The sequence below is a fragment of the Dipodomys merriami genome, unplaced genomic scaffold, assembly GCF_024711535.1.
Source record: "Dipodomys merriami isolate MVZ:Mamm:240054 unplaced genomic scaffold, mDipMer1.0.p SCAF_89, whole genome shotgun sequence".
In the NCBI taxonomy this organism is placed as follows: Eukaryota; Metazoa; Chordata; class Mammalia; order Rodentia; family Heteromyidae; genus Dipodomys; species Dipodomys merriami.
The window spans coordinates 4,039,236-4,059,712 of NW_027206501.1; the positions used below are offsets into that span (position 1 = coordinate 4,039,236).

Here is a 20,477-nt window from a genome sequence, read left to right on the forward strand (position 1 = left end):
AGAAGCTCAAGGACAGTGCTCAGGCCCTCAGTCCAAGCCTCAGGACTGACAAAAACAAAAAAAAGAACCAGATATACTTTACTTCCCAGGCTGATTTTGAATCTTGATCTTTACCTCTCAGTCTCTTGAGTACCTATGATTAGAGCTGAGAGCCACTCATCCTGTTTCTATAGATCTTAACTTTGCTGTGTAGCAGGAATTTCCCCATCCCCAATGTCTGACTATGTAGATAGCCCAGTCACAGGGACACCTTCTAATTTCCTGATGTAGTCTAACCTCTGCTTCTTCATGGGTTTTGTCCCCTGAGACAGGGGGTGTCTGTGCATTCAAGTTAGGGCCAGAAAGCCCATGGTGGTTATAACAAAAGAGTGAATATAGAAAAAAGTTAGCAGAAAAGATTGTAGTCTACCAATTTACAGCTTATGTATTTAACACTTGAGCTTCTTTTGTGACTTCACACTATTGAAGTTTACTAGCAGATTGTGCCAACTTCCACTTTCATGGTGCATTGAATCAATGAAAATGTTCTGGCTCATTGACCATACTGGGGTACATTTCCTTTCTATGGCAGTAAATAGTGAGAAGTACAAAGACAGAATTTTCCTTTGTTCTCAAATCTCTCCGTGATCATATAGGTGAGGAGGGAGGGCATTTGATTCCACATTAACTTGTGGATAATCAGGAGGCTGAGATCTGAGGATCACAGTTCAAAGCCAGCCTAGGCAGGAAAGTCCGCGAGACTCTTATTGTTAGGTTTTTAAAAAGAGGCACCAAGAAAGAACCATACCATGCATGTGGTATTCATGTAAGGGGTAGGTTTATTCATCATTCCGGCTGGCACCAGGCCCGGTTGGCACTCTACACGGCTGGGAAAGGCCTGGGAAAGAGCTGGGAAAGAACTGGGAAAAGAGAGCTGGGAGAGAGCTGGGAAAGAGAGAGCGCTGGGAAAGAGAGTGTCTGGGCCTGTGCTAGGCCTTATCTAGGGTATGGGCGGAGAAAGGTGTGGTCACAGCAAATTCAGATGTGACCTCTTCCAGGTGTGCCAGTTGCCTAGGTAACGCAGGTACTGGGTGGAGACTTTGCTGCGAGGAGGGTGGAGTCTGCTCACCATCCAGGAGCAGACCTTACACTTATCTCCAATAAACTACTCAAAAACCAGAAGTGGTGCTGTGGCTCAAGCCGTTGAGCGCTCGCCTTGAGCTGAAGAGTGCAGGGACAGTGCCACCCCCCAAAAAAGGAAAGCATCAATTTAGACTCCAAATAGAATTTGCTGTTTCCTATAATTTTACATAATCTTCCCTAGTTATAGTAAAGGCAAAATTCTCTCAAACTTAAATAGATAAAAGAATTACTTGGGCGGTGGGAAGGTGGCTCTGTGGTAGATTGCTTGCCTTGTGTGCATGAGGCCCTGGGTTCAATTCCTCAGCACCATATAAGCAGAAAAAGCCGGAAGCGCCACTGTGGCTCAAGTGGTAGAATGCTAGCCTTGAGCTGAAGAGCTGAGGGACAGCGCCCAGGCCCAGAGTTCAGGCCCAATGACCTGCAAAAAAAAAAAAAAAGAATAACTTGGCAGGAGAGTGCCAGTGCTCGCACCTCTAATCCTAGCTACTCAGTTGACTAAGACCTAAGAATCAACATGAAGCCAGCCCAGGTAGATAAATCAAGAAATTGTCATAATCAGTCAACCAACAAAAAGTAAGACACAGAGGTATGGCTCAAATGATAGAGCAACAGCAGGAGCTATAGCTCTGCTTCTGGCTTTTTGATGATAAATGGAGATAAGAATCTCACAGATTTTTCATTGCTGGCTGGTTTTGAACCTTAATCCTCAGATCTCAGCCTCCTGAGTAGCTATTATGATAGAAGTGAGCCATGTTACCAGACTAAATTTAAAGTTTTATAACAACAAACATGATTCTCCATAAATGTAGTGTGAAGATCATGATCAAAGGGACACGAGTGAGGGATTCATAATTGATACCATATTCTGAGGCTGGCATTTCAATGGAGACTTGAAGAGGAAATGTCACTAAAATTGTCCAGGCACAGCAGACCAGCAGTAGAGGATTTGCCTAGTAGGCAGAAGACAAGTATAGAGTCGGAAATGTACGGTCTGCCCCAGGCCATGCAGGCCCTGTGCAGACACCTTCCTACCTCTTGGCTAGGTTTCTGTGTTCCCTCGGTAATTGGCTTACCTAGAAGCAGTCACCTGCCCCTCCTGCTAGTTCACATCCTGGGTTGCCCCTGGTCACACTCCCACCTGACCACAGGAGAGTCCAAGGCCCTGAGGTCACATCCAGATCTAGTGTGGCCACACCTTTTCCCCACCTGGCCACACCTCTTCCTGTCCCTGGCCTACATAAGTCCATGCTTCTCCCATGCATCAGCAGTTTGGTAAACAAGCTTTTTTTCTTGCCTGAAAACTGTGGTATTCTTTTCATCTGGCTACCTAATGAAACCTACTTACAGGAACAGGGACATGGGGCCCTAAATTCGTGGTATTCACTACAAAAACTTATTATCTATTCATGGCATTCACTTCAAAGACTTACTACCTACCTATCAACAGCCATAGATCTAAATCATGATTATCCATGTCAATTCTCCTAAACAATTAAACATTTTGGCACTTGAAATAGTAAAGCATTAGAGACTACATTCAATTGGGGTGGGGTGGAGATGGAACACAGGGCCTCTGGCATTCTGGCCAAGAATTCTGAGCCACACCTCTACCCACTGGATGAGTATTCTAATTTGGTTTATTACGCAGAAAGTGCCCTCCATCAATGCCTTTCATGTTCCACAAAAATCAGCTCACCCCCACACCCAAGTGTCCTCCCTGCTCCTGCTGACCCCACCTGAGGGGACTCTGCAGATCTGTGAAGATGACCTACAGCTTAGGGACTGGTGTGGGCTGCAACACAACTAGAGCCAGCTGAGAGCTCCAAGTCCTACCACCACCACACCTTCTGCCACCACTTTCTGCAGGTGAAATTTATCTGGAGCTCACCCTGTTGGAGCCTAAGAGCTTTGTGGATGGTCTCTTATGAAAATGGTAGCATAGGCCTGCAATCCCAGCCCTAGGGAGACTGAGGTAGGAAGATTTAGAATTTAGAAAATTTACAATTCCAGGCAAGCCTGGACTATGAAATGGGACTCTGTCTCAAGAGACAAAGAGAAAAAGAGAGAAACTGACAAATAGAGAAAAATACTCCATGCTACCTAAAGTATTTTATTTTAAACTTAAAGAAAGAAAAAAATATATATATAAAAATAGCTGTGTCAGTAGACACCTTTGGCTCCCACTTATAATCCACTAATAAGGAGGCTGAGATCTAAGAATCTTGGTTGGAAGCCAGCCTGGGCTGAAAAAAATCAGTGAGACTCTTATCCCCAATTATGTGAAAAACCTGGAAGTGGAGCTCTGGCTCAAGTGGTAGTGCTAGCCTTGGGCAGAAATACTCTAGAAAACCAATCAGGCCCTGCACTCCAGCCCCAGGCCCTGAATCCACACACACAATAGTTGTGTAACTAGGCACCAGTGGCTCATGCCTTAATTCTATCTACTCAGAACACTGAGATCTGAAGACTGTGGGTTGATGACAGCCTGGGCAAGAAAAAATTGTGAAATTCTTATCTCTAATTAAGCAGCAAAAAGCTGGAAGTGCACCCTGAATTCAATCCCCAGTAACACACACACACACACACACACACACACACACACACACACACACACACACACACACACACACACACACACACACACACACACACACACACACACACGTCTAGAGCAATGGAGGGCAGTGTAAAAGCTCATTGGTGACACTTCTACAGGATAGCATCAAGGTGAGGTCATCCCCACTCAGCTCCTCTGGGTTCACCTTAGGTTTCTGCTCAGACACCAGGCCCAGAACCTGCTCATGGTTGCTATCTGCCAGACTCCAGCTCCAGGGCCAATTATAATATGGCCATATCTGAAGGATTGACCCCCACCCTATGTCCCAGGCCCATACAGACACCAGGCAAAATCTCAGGTATGTGTGAACTTGTTTGATATGTTGGCAGGGCAATCCACCTAAGCCCAGATGTAAACATTCCACTGTGGGCCCAACTGAAAACCCCCCACCCCTTGACCTGGTGGCTTTTTCATTCACCTCTGCCTCCTTGCTCAGACCTCCTATAAAAACCCAGCTCCTGTCCCAACTCTCAGGCACAACCTCCAAACCCACGGGAAAGTCTGTGTTGCTCACTGTATCTCAATAAATGGATCTTACCTGTTGATGATCGAGTCTGGTCTATTCCTTTTCCATTCTCCATTTTCCCAACAATGTCCTCTGATAGCACCTCCTCTCTATGAAGGAAACACAGGAGAAAAGCTGCGCAATTTCTTCCCATGTGGACACCAGCCACCTAAAGCACATGCTAAGACTTGGAGCAGCAGGCCAGATGGACCCTGGGTGAGGAAGACTGATGGGAGATCCAGGCTGGGACTCAGTTCCTTCCCTCTCCTCCCTCCCCTCCCCTCCCAGGATCAGGAGCTGCCCTTACTCCCTTCCCTCTCCCAAGGCTGCCTGGGACATTATGCCAAGTTCATGGTGGCCAGTCTCTGCAGCCTGTCTCCATGAAGACCTGGAGAATGGCCTGGGATGTCTGCAGCACATATATCTCAGTGCCAGCATGGAGGGCACAGACCACCCCCAGGGGAGAGAAGAGACTCAGTTCACACTTCCTAAAGGAGATGGCCTCAAAAAGGAACACCAGTGGCTGGGAATGTGGCTTAGTGATAGAGTGTTTGCTTCGCATGCATGAGGCCCTGGGTTTGATTCCTCAGAACCACATATACACATACACAGAAAAAGCCGGAAGTAGAGCTGTGGCTCAAGTGGTAGAGTGCTAGCCTTGAGCAAAAGAAGCTCAGTGACAGTACACAGGCCCAGAGTTCAAGCCCCAGGACTCCTCACCCCCCATGCTCCCCCCCAAAAAAAGAACACTGAGGAGGAAGATTAAGAGTACTGTACCTGGGGCTGGGAAGGTGGCTCAGTGGTAGAGTGCTTGCCTTCATGCATGAGGCCCTGGGTTCGATTCTTCAGCACCACATAAGCAAAAAGAAAAAAGCCAGAAGTGGCGCTGTGGCTCAAGTGGTAGAGTGCTAGCCTTGAGCTGAAGAGCTGAGAGACAGCGCCCAGGCCCAGAGTTCAGGCCCCACGACCGGACCCCCCCCCCCAAAAAAAAATAAAGAGTACTGCACCTAAATTCCACAGTACATCTTTCAGTGAGTGGAGAGCAACACATTCTGGCATGCTTCTAAGTGGACTTTAATTCTCAGGACTAGAGGGACGAAAATGGGCTAAGTCTAGCAGGCCAGCTTTGAGGGGGCAAGGTGGGCACTGCAGCTTGAAAGTCAACATCTAGCACTTGCTAGGCAGGCGCTCCTCAACTTGAGCATGTTGCTAGACCTAGGCCATTTTTGTGTATGCCGTACTGGGGAATGAACTCAGGACCACAGACTCTCAGTTGGCTTTCTCATTCAAAGCAAGTGCTCCACCACTTGACACTCAGATCCACTCCTAGCTTTTGGTAGTGAGTTGGGGATAAGAATATACGGCTCTTTCTCTATTTGTCTCTTCTTCCTTCCCCTCTGTCTCTACATACTTCCATCTCTTGAGGGCTCACCGTTTGCCCCCCATCCCCATAAACTCTTTTTCTGCCTGGAAAAAAAAAAGTATCCAGAATGTTCCTGCACAGTCTGGCCAGGAACCAGGATTCTCACATCTCAGCCTACTGAGTGGAAAAATCACAGGTGTGAGCCACCAGCGCCAGCATCAATCTATGGTTTCGACTCGCTAAATGTTTCTAAGGCCTTTTAGTGAGTTAAACTTTTTTTTTTCTCTCTCTTCTCATAAACACACACTCACCTCTTTGATATTTCCTTATACCAACTAAGGAACAATGGTATCTATGGGAGTCAAAAAATCCAAGCTATGAGACCCAAAAGGATTGGGAGTTTGGAATGCCTTCTCCCAACATACTCTCAGAACACTGAGTTTCCTGGAAAGGTCAATTAATCCCTGAATAATGGGGATTTGAATTTCTATCCTGGGTATGAGCTAACTCCCAAACTATGTGGGAGTCTGGGGACAGACTTAGGTTTATCCAAATTGTAAGCTGTTTACTGTTTAGCTCTCTTTCCCAGAAAAAGGATGTTATGTGCCACTTGAATACCAAATATTGTCATATGTTGAAGTTTATACCTTACTTTCTGCACATGCTTCCCTCTACAAGATCAGTCAAAACCTTGGTGAACAGAACCTTGGGATCTGAAGCTGGCAGATGGCTACAGGTCCCCTGATACCACAAACCTCAATTCCATAGTTACTGCCTTGCTCCCACTCATGGCGGGATGCGGCAGGTTGCAACAGCTATCACTTTAGCATAAGAAACAGATTTCAACTTTGAGTGGATATATCAATGACAGCACAATTTCCAGATGAAAGTTATGTAGTCCAGAACTTTGACCTTCAGTTCCATCCATAACTAATTGTTCTGCTGGGATCCCCTAAATGGGCTTTCTTGGGCTTTTTGTTTAGCTGGTACTGGGGCTTGAACTCAGCCTCTGATATCATAACTCAGCTTTTTTGTTCAAGGATGGTGACCTACAACTTAAGCCACAGCTCTGTCTCTGGGTATTTGATAGGTAAATGGAGAAAGGTTCATAGACTTTCCTGCTCAGTCTGCTTCAACCGTTGGTCCTCAGAACTTAGTCTCCTATGTAGCTGAAATGACAGGTGTATACTACCAGAGCTCAGCTTCTGTTTGATTCTTTATTCATATTCTGCTCAGGTCTCAAGACCTCTGGTGCTGTTAAGTTTCTGCAATTTCTCCCACACTTCCTTGGCCTCAAGAGTTCCCAGAAGGAGCAAGAAGGAGTGGGACTAAATTCTGAGAGATTGCTTCTGGCTTGGTCAGGCATTATGCTCCAACTACCAATACTGGGCAGAGTTATAGCTTCCCATTCTAAGTAGTGTTCATAGATGGTGCCCTGAGTGAAAAAGAAAAATAAAGAGAGTCATTGTGTAAGGTTTGGAGAACAGAAATTGAAAGTGTTCCATAAGATTCCCTCTGATATCTAAAACAATATTGCTAAAGTCTCTAGTGTTATATGGGCAGGACACACCTGTAATTCTAGCTTGTCAGGAGTAAAAGAAGCCCAGGTGGGCATAAGTGGGGAAGAGAGGAAGAGGAGGAGGAAGAGGAGGAGCCAATAGAAGGGCACAGGTGGGAGGGGGCTGGGCAGGAGCCCTTAAATGAAGGCACAGCGGAAGCTCCAGCTCAGGGTTCATCTTGCCAAAGCCTGCTGATACATGGCTACTCCCAAGAAGTTTAACACTCTTGTGCCTCTGCAGCAGGGAGAAGGGACTCCATTCCAGGTGCTCAGAAGCCCCTCCAAGGTGCCCACCTGGTTCCATTCCGAGTTCCTGAAGTGTCCCAGAACAGTTCGCCTGGAGGCCTGGCTGGTAGAAAGGATATTTGGTAAGCAAGGGAATGAATGGAGCTTGGGAGGCCCTCCTACTTACACCCCTCTGGCCTGGGCACGTAGCAGAGCCAGCCTCTCCTGCGCGCAGGGCCCTGGGATGTGTTCCCTGGTTACCTTACTTCCACCTTTCCCTCCACACTCTCCACTTCCTTTCTCCCCATGCAGGCAAGGATGGAGATCTTATCCCCCATGTCGAGTGTATAACCCACACCCTGCTCCATGTGAGTCGCTGGGCCCCTGAAGGTGATGCTGAGATCCTGGTGTTTGGGCGGCCTTATTACCAACATGATGTAGCTGAGATGATCATGAAATTGGCCAACCACTTCCACCAGCTCTCCTTGCAAAGTAAGCTGTCCTCAGGGACAGTGTCCCAGGCAAACTCCAGTCCCTGGGGGATGGGGGAGAGATCTGAGGCTTCCTGGCAGTCAGGGCAGTCGTCTGGCCTCCCAGCCAGTCTGCAAAAGGCTTTCTGGAATTCAAGGGATCTAGAAAGTCTTATCACCCTACCCTAGGTTCCAGCTGGGGTCCTGTACTGGGGTGGAGAGAGTTCAGGACACAGGTGCGGCCTCCTCACAGGGCTGTTCTTACAGGTCCAGAGGAGGCCTCAGCCTAGGAGAGTGAGGCTCAGCAAGTTCTGGAGGCTGACTTTGAGGCCAGGAGCCAGCCATCTCTGAATGTGGAGCAGGAGTAGGGGAGCTGAAGTCTTTGGAGGCTGCTTGGTTGTGCAGACACATCTCCAACCCCAGTGAGAGCCCCCAAGCAGGATCAAGTGGAAGTCTCTGAAGACTCATTCCCTCTGGTCCTCACAGCTGGGGGAAGAATGGTGTGTGGGCTGCTTTCCTTTCTCTGTGTTAAATGTTGGCAAGCAGGAATGTAAACAGTTCTAATAAACATAAGGGCATTTCTGAAGGTGTGTTCATGGGAAGGCATAAGGAAAGGGGAAGGGCTTCCTCCAGCACTGAGGGTTGTGTGAGCATCTCCTGAGACAGGTGGCATCTGTTCCCTACTGATAGCAAGTCACTGGCTGTCAGGTGCTTCCTCCATGCCCTTAACCAACAGCACCTGGCTTTGCCCTTGCTAGGTCTTTACAGACCTAGCAAGTCAGTCCTTACCTGGAAAGCTTCCCAAGCTGCCATGACTCTACAGAGGGTGAAGGGATGCAAAACCTGTTTACAGTTCTTCTTTTGGCTGTGGTCACCCTGGGTTTGCAAAGTCCCATGGAGTATATGGCAACAGAGCCGCCAGAATCTTCTATTTATTCTAGTACTGGGTTTGAACTCAGGGCCTGGGTGCTCCCCTTAGCTTTCCCATTCAAGTCTGGGACACTACTACTTGAGCCATAATTTCAACTTGAACACACCTGTACTTTTGAGTTTTCACTGGCTAATTGGAGATAAAAGCCATGAGGTCTTTTTTGCCTCAGGTGGCTTCAATCTGTGATCCTCAGATCTCAGCCTCCTGAGTAGTTAGGATCATATGTGGGAGCCACTGGGCATCAGGCTGCTACCACACACTTGCCAGAGGAGGGAACTGTAGGAGAGCTGGGCTGCACTGCAGTGATCCTCAAGTCTCACCCAGGTCACCTGAGGTCCTATGGGGCTTAAGATGAGTGAAACCTGGGCAGTGCAGGTGAGTCCTTTTGGGCACTGCAGCAAGTGATGAGGGACTTGTTGGGATGAGGCAGATTGGGGTCTACTGGGAGCACTTCTGTTCACCACAGTAATCTAGAAGCAGCAAACAATGGCCGATCTAAATTGTGATAGGAAATTTTGCATTAAAAAATCAAGGAGTCAAAGATACATAGCAGACAAAAAGAGAGCCCCTTCAATAACTTGTGTTGGGAAAACTAGGCATCTAGTGGATCTGTTATACACAAATACAACTCAAAGTGAATCAAAGTCCTCAATGTCAGACCTGAAACTTTGAAATTACTGCAAGAGGGAGTAGGAGAAACATAACTCTCAGAGGCACGGGCAGAAACTTTTTGAAAAGCCCAGGGGCACAGAAGATAGAGATTTGACATATGGGATTACATCAAACTAAAAAGTTTCTGCAGAACAAAGGACATAGTTACTAAATTAGCTAAACAGGAAAGAGAAAAGATCTTTACCAGCTAAACAGGAAAGAGAAAAGATCTTTACCAGCAATACATCTGGCAAAGGCCTAATACCCAAAATATACAGGGAGCCCCAGAAACTAACCCCCCCCCCAAAAAAGCTAATAATCATTCATGGGCAAAGGAGCTAGAAGAAGTAAGAATGACAAACACATGAGGAAATTCTCATCCCTCCCCGTAAAGGAAATGCAAATCAAAACAACTATGAGATTCCATCTTACCCCAGGCAGACTGGCCAACATTGTGAATTCAAATAACAAATGTAGGCTTTAGGCAGGGATGTGGGGGAAAAATGAACCTTATTGCACTGTTGGTGGGAATGTAAACTAGTACAACTACTCTGGACAGCAATTCGGGAGTTCCTCAAAAAACTAAACATAGATCTTCCCTATGAACCAGCCATACCACTCCTGGGCATCTACCCAGAACATCACAAACCAGGGTACCATAAAGACATTTGCACACTCACGTTCATTGCTACTTTATTCACAATAGCCAAGCTATGTGAACAGCCCAGATGCCTTACATTAGATGGATGAATTAAAAAAATAAATACCTATGCACAATGGAATTTCACACAGCAATTAGAATATGTCATTAGGGAAATGGATGGACCTAGAACAAATGTTAAGTAAGGTAAGCCAAGCTCAGAGACAAATGGCATAGGTTTTCTTTCATATGTGGAAGACCAATCTAAAGTACACCAGGATATAATCAATTATACAGGTCTCTAGGCATTCATATACACTGAGGCCAAAGGAAGATACTCTTAGGAGAGAAACAGAAAGGCAGAATGCCTATGTGTATCTGATGACATAGTATTTCTCAAAATGAGTTCCAGGAAGTAAAAACAGGAGTTTTTGCACTCTTTTTGTTTTGTTTGTTCATTTGTGTGTCTTTGGGAGGGTAAGGGAAGGAAATGGAAGGAAAAAAGGATGAAAAATGCAAAAATGGTACTCACTAGACACAATATTGAAAATAAACTATACAACTTCTGGATGGGGATGGAAGGGAAAAACTGAGAGTGAGGGAAGCGGTGACATTGTCAAAAAAGAAATGTACTCTTTAGGAGACATATGCAACTGTAATCCCTCTACACATCACCTTTATAATAACAAAAATTTAAAATAATAAAGGAGGCAGGGTGCTGGTGGCTCATGCCTGTAATCCTAGCTACTCAGGAGGCTGAGACCTGAGGATCACAGTTCAAAGCCAGCCTGGGCAGGAAAGTTCATGAGATTCTTATCTCTGATTAACCACAAGAAAGTAGAAGTGGCACTATAGCTTAGGTGGTAAAGCACTCATCTTGAGTTGAAGAGCGCAGAGACAGAGTTCAAGACCCATAACAACAATAATAATAACAACAACAAAGGAAAGCCAGGTGCCAGAAGCTTACACCTCTAATCCCAGCTACTCAGGCTGTTGATCTGAGAATGTCAGTTTGGAGGCAGCATGGGCAAGCATATGCATGAGACTCTTACATATAAATAACCACCAAATACAAGTGGAGTAGTGGCTCAAGTAGTCAAGTGCTAGACTTGAGGAAAGAAGCAGAGGGGAGTGCCACCCAGGCCCTAAGTTCAAACCCCCTACAAGCCCATGGAAGGACAGATGAATATATGATGGAAGAGGAGGTGATCACTGAGAAAGGGAGGGAAGAATGCAGTGGCTAGAAGCTGGGGGGAGAACCCTAATGCAGTGGATGCTGAGTGTGCGGAAAACATGGACACATGTCTGCAGATGCCATCTCAGGCTACTTCCTCACTACGGGGCCTGCTACAAATCATTCTTTTTTTAATGCCAGTTTGGGGGCATGAACTCGGGGCCTTGCACTCACACTTGGTTTTCTTATTCAAGCCTGGCACTCTATCACTTGAGCCACCACACCTCCACTTGTGGCATCTGGCTGTTTAACTGGAAATAAGTGTCTTTTGGATTTGTTGACCCAAATGGGATTTGAGCCATGATCCTCACATCCAAACTCCTGAGTTTCTAGGATTACAGGTGAGAACTTTTGAGAGAAATTAGATGATAAAGGCTGACACTGCTCAATCATGTTATGAGAAATGTAGCTTATAGCTGTGCCTCCTATCTAACAATGACTAGGCCTGGAGGAGTATGAGAGTCTGATAGAAAGGGAAATTCTCTAGTTGTTGGGTTTGTGATGTTTGTAGCACAGTGGGGAACAGCAGGCTTACAATGCATGAGGAACCAGAATGGATTTCTACTTCTAAGAATAGGGAAAATAACCCCCAAACCCATATTTTATATATATATATATATATATATATATATATATATATATATATAACTTTATAGCAAAAATATAATATTATTTGGGCTTTGTGTGTGTGTTCGTGTGTGTGTGTGTGTGTGTGTGTGTGTGTGTGTGTGTGTGTGTGTGTGTGTACATACATTCTGATACTGGGGCTCAAATTCAGGGCCTTCTGCTCTTCCTTGCTTTTTTCACTCAAGGATAGTGCTCTATGACTTGAGCCATATTCTCACTTCAGATTTTGGGAGGATAGTTGGAAATAAGACTCATATGGACTTTTCTGTCTAGGCTGGCTTCGAACCATGGTCTTCACATGTCAGTTTCCTAAGTAGCTAGAATTGCCCTGCTAGAATCAAATTTTCTTTTTTCTTTTTCTTTTCTTTCTTTCTTTCTTTTTTTTTTTAGTCAGTTGTGGGGCTTGAACTCTGGGTTTGGATGCTGTCCCTGAGCTCTTTAGCTCAAGGCAAGCACTCTATCACTTGAACCACAGCTCCATTTCTGGTTTTCTATTTAGAATCAAATGTTCAAGTACTGTTACATCAGAGGAGAACCAGAATAGTTACATGGGTTTTGTTTTCCTCTTAGCAGCACCTACAGGACCAGATTGTCAGATTTCCTTTTTAGAAGTTGAAAAACATCCCTGTCTGATCTGCAATGAAAATAAACAGCCCTGTGCACACAGCTGCATGCATCTGAGCATTATTATGTAGGAAGAGTATGGCAGAATACCACATTAAATATGAAAAATGATGGGGCTGGGAAGGTGGCTCAGTGGTAGAGTGCTTGCCTTGCATGCCTGAGGCCCTGGGTTCGATTCCTCAGCATCACATAAGCAAAAAGAAAAAAATCGGAAGTGGCATTGACTCAAGTGGTAGAGCGCTAGTCTTGAGCTGAAGAGCTGAGGGACAGCGCCCAGGCCCAGAGTTCAGGCCCCATGACCCATGACAGGACCCCCCCCCCCAAAAAAAAAGTCTCACAAACTTTCCTGCCTGGGCTGCCTTTGAATGGTGATCCTCAGATATCAGCATCCTGAGTAGCTAGAATTACAGGCATGAGCCACTGGTGCCCGGCAGAAATGATTTTTATCAAAAGCTCCTGACTAACACAGCAACTCAGTTCAGCTGGTGATAAGCCTCAAGGTTCTCAGTGGCTTTAGCAAAATTTGTGGTAATCTGCAAAACTGCCAGCTTGGTTGGTAAATTTAAGAGAGGGAGAGATGCTCTATTGCTTTTTAGCAAGAATATAAAGGGGTTAGAGCTGACTGCTGGTCAACCTTAGTGTGGAGTTTTCCTTTAGCAAAAGGTTTTGTCCTTTATCAGTAACTTTGTTCTGTTTTCTGATTTCACATTTTGTTCTCATGGATATCCTTCTTTTCCAAGGGAAAGGGGGCTCAAGGGAGAGAGTAAATTTCCAATAGCAAGAGAGATTGAGGCCAGACAATAGAGAACATTCTGCCGGTGAATAGCAACTTAGATATCACAGCTAGCACTGTCTACTCCCGGACTTTCTGTGGTTAGTGGAGATGAGACATGTAGAAGTAAATGCATCGTGGTTGTACGTCAAGTGTACACAAAGGTATTAATAGAAGGATGGTATTTGCAGGGGAGAATTCAGAAGGTGTAATTCCTCAGACCCCGGGCCTGGAAAGAGCTATCAGTGCCAGGCCAGTCCTTCACCCTGACAGCTGGAAGGGGAGGAGTCTGGAGGGTAGAGCCAAGGACTGCTCTCTGTTAGGGGGCCTGCTGCTCCGAATCTGCCCTCAGAGGACCCTATCTTTGTATACTATAAAATAAGATTATATGCATACATATGATACATATATTGCCTGGTTTTGTATCTTTTTCAGCTATTTCCTGTGAAAGTTGTCCACAAGACTCAAAAATCCAGAAGAAAAAAATAAAAAGAAAAGAGCAACTAACCCACAGTTAAACAAGACTGGGAAACTGGTACTTGGAGAGGTGAAGGGGAGGAGGCTATCAAATGAAGACAAGAGGAGAGAGAATGCACTCTTAATCCAAGAAAACTGAGCAGAGGCGATGGTTTGGAAGGAAAAGGGGAGAATGATTAAAGTGGTGACATTGATCAAAATGCATTGTTCTTATGAACAGATTGGTCAAATGGAAATCACTTTGTATACTTAAAGACAATAAAAATGTAATTTAAAATGTAGATTTGCCAGAAGTTAACTTCTTGTGTTCAAAATCCTCTGTGGATCAGCTCCTGAATTCTTTATTTTTTTTTTAATTTAATTTAATTTTATTTGTGAACATACTGTAGAGAGGAGTTACAATTACATGGGCAGGATAATGCGTACATTTCTTACCAAGCATTGGAGCCTCCTCCTTTGTTTACCCTTCACATCCCTTCCCAGCCTCCCCCCTCCCCCCCATCCCAATCCTATTCCTTCCCCCCCCCACCCCCCCGCCACCGCACCGATGTTGTAAAGCTCGTTTTGGACATGACAACTTGTGCTTCTCATTGTTGCAACAGGTCCACCTGTATCCTTAAACAATTGGGTTTTCCCCATCTCCTCCACTAGTTATACTGACATCAAATATAGTGAAAGCAGGGGTTATACTGTGGGGGAGGGACATACAAAGCAACAAAGAGATAATCTTATAAATGCGTTAGAAACACATGCATGAAAGAAAAAAACATTAAAATACACATCTAAGGGTTCATTTTCCTGACATCACATTATCTGACCTTTTCCGCTTGACTCATACATATGCTAGATATTACAAATAAGGGAAACCATGGGACCTATGTTTCTTTGGGCCTGGCTTACTTCACTTAATATAATTTTTTCCAAGTTTTTCCATTTCTTAACAAATGGGGTAATGTCATTCTTTCTGATGGAGGAATAGAATTCCATTGTGTATATATACCACATTTTCTTGATCCATTCATCTACTGAGGGGCATCTGGGTTGGTTCCATATCTTAGCTATGGTAAATATTGCTGCAATAAACATAGTTGTGCTGGTAGCTTTAGTGTGGTCTTGTTTGTAAACATTTGGGTAAATGCCCAAAAGTGGGATTGCTGGGTCATAGGGGAGTTCTATGTGAAGTCTTTTGAGGAACCTCCATACTGCTTTCCAAAGTGGTTGAACAAGTTTACATTCCCACCAACAATGAAGTAAGGTTCCTTTCTGTCCATATCAAGCACTGAAATAGAAACAGCAATAAGAGACCTCCCAGCTAAGAAAAGTCCAGGACCAGATGGTTTTACAGCGGAATTTTACAAGGCCTTCAAAGCAGAGCTCACACCAATACTCCTCCAACTCTTCAATGAAATTGAAAGAGAAAGCTCACTACCCAACACATTCTATGAAGCCATCATAACCCTCATCCCAAAACCAGGCAGGGACTTATCAAAGAAAGAGAACTATAGACCCATTTCTTTGATGAACATTGATGCAAAACTTCTCAACAAAATTTTGGCCAATCGACTTCAACAATTCATCCAAAAAATCATACACCACAATCAAACAGGATTCATTTCAGGGATGCAAAGCTGGTTCAATATACGCAAATCAATTAATATTATTCATCACATCAACAGGAGCAAGAATAAGAACCACATGGTTATCTCAATAGATGCAGAAAAAGCATTCGACAAGATCCAACACCCCTTTATGATGAAGGTTTTGGAAAAATTAGGAATCCATGGAACATTCCTCAATATAATAAAGGCTGTATATGACAAACCTACAGCCAGCATTATACTCAATGGTGAAAAACTAAAGCCATTTCCTCTTAACTCAGGAACAAGACAAGGATGCCCACTCTCTCCACTTCTCTTCAATCTAGTATTAGAATGCCTAGCTACAGCAATAAGACAAGATGCAGACATAAAGGGGATCCAAATAGGGAAAGAAAAAATAAAACTCTCCCTCTTTGCAGATGACATGATCTTGTATCTAAAGAATCCCATAGACTCCACTCCCAAATTACTCAAGCTGATTCAAAACTTTGGCAAAGTAGCAGGTTATAAAATTAACCCCCAAAAATCAATGGCTTTTCTGTATGCCAACAATGAGAAAAGTGTGGCTGAAATTAGGAAAGCAACTCCATTTGTAATAGCCCCACAAAAAATAAAATACCTAGGAATTAACTTAACTAAAGAAGTGAAGGACCTCTATGATGAAAACTTTAAAATCTTAAAAAAGGAAATCAACACAGAACTTAAAAAATGGCAAAACCTCCCATGCTCCTGGATTGGAAAGATTAACATCGTGAAAATGGCAATTCTTCCCAAGGTTATCTACAAATTCAACGTGATACCTATCAAAATTCCAACCTCATTCTTCAAGGAAATAGAAGAGGCAATCCAAAAATTCATATGGAAAAATAAAAGACCCCGAATAGCAAAAACGCTCCTCAACGGAAAGAACACTGCTGGAGGAATATCAATACCAAACTTCAAACTCTACTATAAAGCCATAGTAATCAAAACAGCTTGGTATTGGCATAAGAACAGACCTCAGGACCAATGGAATAGAATTGAAAACCCAGAAATGAACCTACAGACCTATAGCCATCTAATCTTCGATAAGGGAGCTAAAACAATAGAATGGAAGAAAGACAACCTCTTCAGTAAATGGTGCTGGCAAAATTGGTTAACTACATGTAGAAAATTAAAGCTAGATCCTTATATATCACCCTGCACCAGAATCAACTCCAAATGGATCAAAGACCTTGAAGTCAAAGCAGACACTCTGAAAACATTACAGGATGGAATAGGAGAAACCCTAGGTCTCCTTGGCTCAGGCCGAAATTTTCTGAATAGAGACCCGGAAGCACAACAAATCAAAGAAAGGTTGGACAAATGGGATTGCATAAGGTTGCAGAGCTTCTGCATGGCAAAGGACATAGCTAGCAAGATCAATAGAAAACCCACGGATTGGGAGAAGATCTTTACTAGCCATACAACGGACAAGGGTCTCTTATCTAAAATATACTTGGAACTCAAAAAACTAAACCCCCCAACAACAAATCCTCAAAGAAACAACTGCCCAATAAATAAGTGGGCGAAAGACTTAAAGAGAAACTTCTCTGAAGAAGAAAGGATGGTCAATAGACACATGAAGAAATGTTCAACATCCCTAGCCATAAAAGAAATGCAAATCAAAACAACATTGAGATATCACCTCACTCCAGTTAGAATGGCAAAAATCAAGAACTCTAACAACAACAGATGCTGGAGGGGATGTGGACAGAAAGGAACTTTACTTCATTGTTGGTGGGAATGTAAACTTGTTCAACCACTTTGGAAAGCAGTATGGAGGTTCCTCAAAAGACTTCACATAGAACTCCCCTATGACCTAGCTCCTGAATTCTTCTCTCAGTAAGACCAAGAACTTCCCATTTGTCTCCCCCATAGGGAGATGCATCTTAGAAAAATGGACTTTTATCTGTGTTTTTGTTTTGGTGTGACTATCATTAGTAAAACTGACACCTTTCTTCTTATAAGTAAAGATTTTAGCAACACTTGAGTTTGCTTGACATTCTCAGTGATTTCAGTAACAAATATATATATAATTACCAAAATAAATTACATTTATATTTACCAAAAATAGAATTTAAAAAGTGACAAACAATATTGGATGTTAATTGTCCCTTTGTGTGTATCTGTGCTAGTACTGGAGTTGAACTGGTGGTTTCTCTCTCACACCTTCTTTTCTCCCTTCCTTCCTGTTTGTGGACACACTGGAGCCTGAACTCTTGCTTGACTGTTTTTCTCAAGGCTGCCGTTTTACCAATGAGTCTCTGACCCACTTCCAGCCTTTTCCCTGTCAATTTATGGTAAGACTGGTCTGCTCAGACTCAGATCTCAGCCTCTTGAGTAGTAGGACTTAGATTTGTGAGTCACTAGCATCTAGGTATTTTTCTATTAATTTTACTTATTTATTTTGTGTTTATGTGGTACCAAGGAATCGAACCCAGGGCCTTATGCATGTTAGGTAAGCACTCCATCACTAAGCCACATTCCCATCCTCAGCATCTGGTATTAATTATACTTCTCAAGGGAAATAAGAAACCTCTTGTTTATTGAATGGACTGAAAGAACAAAATGGCAATACAGTGCTTGTGCAAGTGCCAATATTCCTCAGATATAATCTCGTGGTAGACTTGACTGGGGCATGAATTCTACCACTGGCCACACCCCAATCTATGGTGGTTTTGTTTTATTTTTATTTTTCAAAAGAGGAAGAGACTTTATTATTTCAGTAAAGGTTTTGTTTTACCAAAACCATAAAAGGTAGGTCCAGGTATTTCTCATATATCTCCTGCCCTCCACTCCCTTCATATACTTATAATCAATGCCTTCCAGCTCAGGGGAATATCTGTTGTAACTGATGAACCTACACTGACAACAGTTGCTAAAAATCCATGGCCTACATTTTGTACCTTTTGTACATAATATCGGTCTTGACAAGTATCATGACAGTATTAATGGACATTTTTGTTGTCCTACAAATTCTGAATTGTGTCTATTCATCTTTCCAAACCCTAAATCTTCGCAGCCCTGATCTTTTTATTTTATCCATAATTTTACCTTTTTTAAAATAGTTGGAAACATACAGAACTGACCCTCTTCCGGTGAATTTTCTTTCACATAGAAATAGGCATTTAAGGCTCTTCCATGTCTTTTATTGGTGAGACAGCTCATTTCAATGGCAAATATTATTGTCTGGTTATATCCATTCACTGATACCTTGCTTTCTTTTAGTTTCTGACAATTGAAAATAAAGTTACGGGGCTGGGAAGGCAGCTCAGTGGTAGAGTGCTTGCCTTGCATGCACATGAGGTCCTGGGTTTGATTCCTCAGCACCACATAAGCAGAAGAAAGTTGCATCACACATTGATGTGAAAATGCTTATGTAAATATACATTTCTGAGTCCTGTAGGCAAATATCCACATCTACAATTGCTGGATAGTATGGTCAGAATATTCTTGGATGTGGTGCAGTCATAGAGCTATAGAAGCTTCAGAATTGACACATTCAATCCAGGATAGGATATGACCAGATAGTGGAGAAAGAAGAGAGAAGAGAAAACAGAACAGGACAACAGGACAGGACAAGACACGCAGGACAGGACAAGATGGGAGAGCATGGGAGAGGATAGTATGGTCAGCACAGAAATGAGGGACAAAGGGGGAACAAATGCAGCAGTGACACAAATAACTATTGAAAATGGGTGGGGACTCATGGGTGGGTACAGGAAGGAAAAACAGGGCGAGAGTTAGAAAATGGGTGACACTGATCAAAAAGAAATGTTAATTGGACATATGTAACACTAACCCCTCTCTACAGCACATTTATAAACAAACAAGTAAATAAATAAGTAGAAAAATCCTAAGAAATTCACAACAGTAAGGTAACAAACAGAACACCAAATATGAGCAAGGATATGGAGCATTAGCAACTCTTATTCCTTGCTGGTGGGAATGCAAAATGGGACAGCCACTTTGGAAAATGGAAATTAAAATAAGGCAAAGAATATTAGTAACATCAAATGCCAACGAGTAGGGTAAAGTACTAGAAAGTCAGTTTGGCCACTTTTTACAAAACTAAAAAGTATTCAGCATATAAACCTTCATGTTTTGAGGCAGAATTTGAGACTAGCTTCAAGCTCACCATCTTCCTTCCTCTGTCTCCTACAACAGGGATTGAAGGTATTAAAGGCATGCAAGCCCATGTCTGGAAACAACTTTGCTTTTTTCCCTACCACCATGGATTATCAGGCATTCAGACTTGCTCTACTTGCTTGCTAAGCTGTCACTCTACCACTAGAAATGTGACTTCTCCAGCTCAGCTGTTACTGATTATTTTGGAGATGTAGGCTCCCTAAGTTTTCTGACAGCACTATTTTGATGATCTTTCTTTCAGGTCTCAGGCTCCTAAGTAGATAAGATTTCCTGGCTGAGTTAGTGGTCAGGTTCAAAAGTCGTTTCAGCAGGGTGGGCTATATTTCACTCTATTACTGAAGAATTACTGGCATTTTTACTGTCCTTAGAAAAGCTATTAAATTCCTGTCATCAGTGAATAATTAGAATCAACAGAAAGAAAAAATATCAATTCCAAAAATAAATTCAGATACTCTTCAAAACTCAGCTATACCCAAGCACCTCTTCATTTGCATATAAAATAGTATGCATACTGAAGATAAGAAAACAAAGAACCTCTTCTTAATTGGTTTGATCGTTTTAGATGACTCTGTATTCTTTACCTCATCTATGGTGTATACACTTGCACATCTGAGGAAAGGTAGGACCAGAGCACAGAATCAGTGGAAAGCAGGTGAAAAAATACAGCAGAAGGGCCCCATCAACGGCACTGGACATTGGTGACAGTGAACTAATCAATGCAAGGGTGGAGATGGGATGGAGGGAATGAGAGAGAATAAGGGAATAGGTGATATGAAGCAAAAGGAAAGAAATGTACATGCAACCCTGTTTGTAAAGAAAAAAGTGTCATTGTTAAAAGTAATAGGGTTCATAAGCAATATAAATTAAGATAATGATGACTATCATTGTGAAGA

At 43.3% G+C, this 20,477-nt stretch overlaps 1 protein-coding gene across 1 annotated transcript in view; it reads right to left on the reverse strand.

Moving 5' to 3' along the window:
• Window positions 1-6,828: 6,828 nt before the first annotated feature.
• The window catches only part of LOC138820467 (lebercilin-like), a 70,731-nt gene continuing 57,082 nt past the window's right edge, over window positions 6,829-20,477 (reverse strand). The window contains exons 11-12 of the mRNA XM_070012153.1: window positions 7,460-7,514; window positions 6,829-7,042 (exon numbers count right to left, since the gene is read on the reverse strand). The gene's annotated coding sequence lies outside the window, so the exon portion shown is untranslated. The remainder of the gene's footprint in view (window positions 7,043-7,459; window positions 7,515-20,477) is intronic.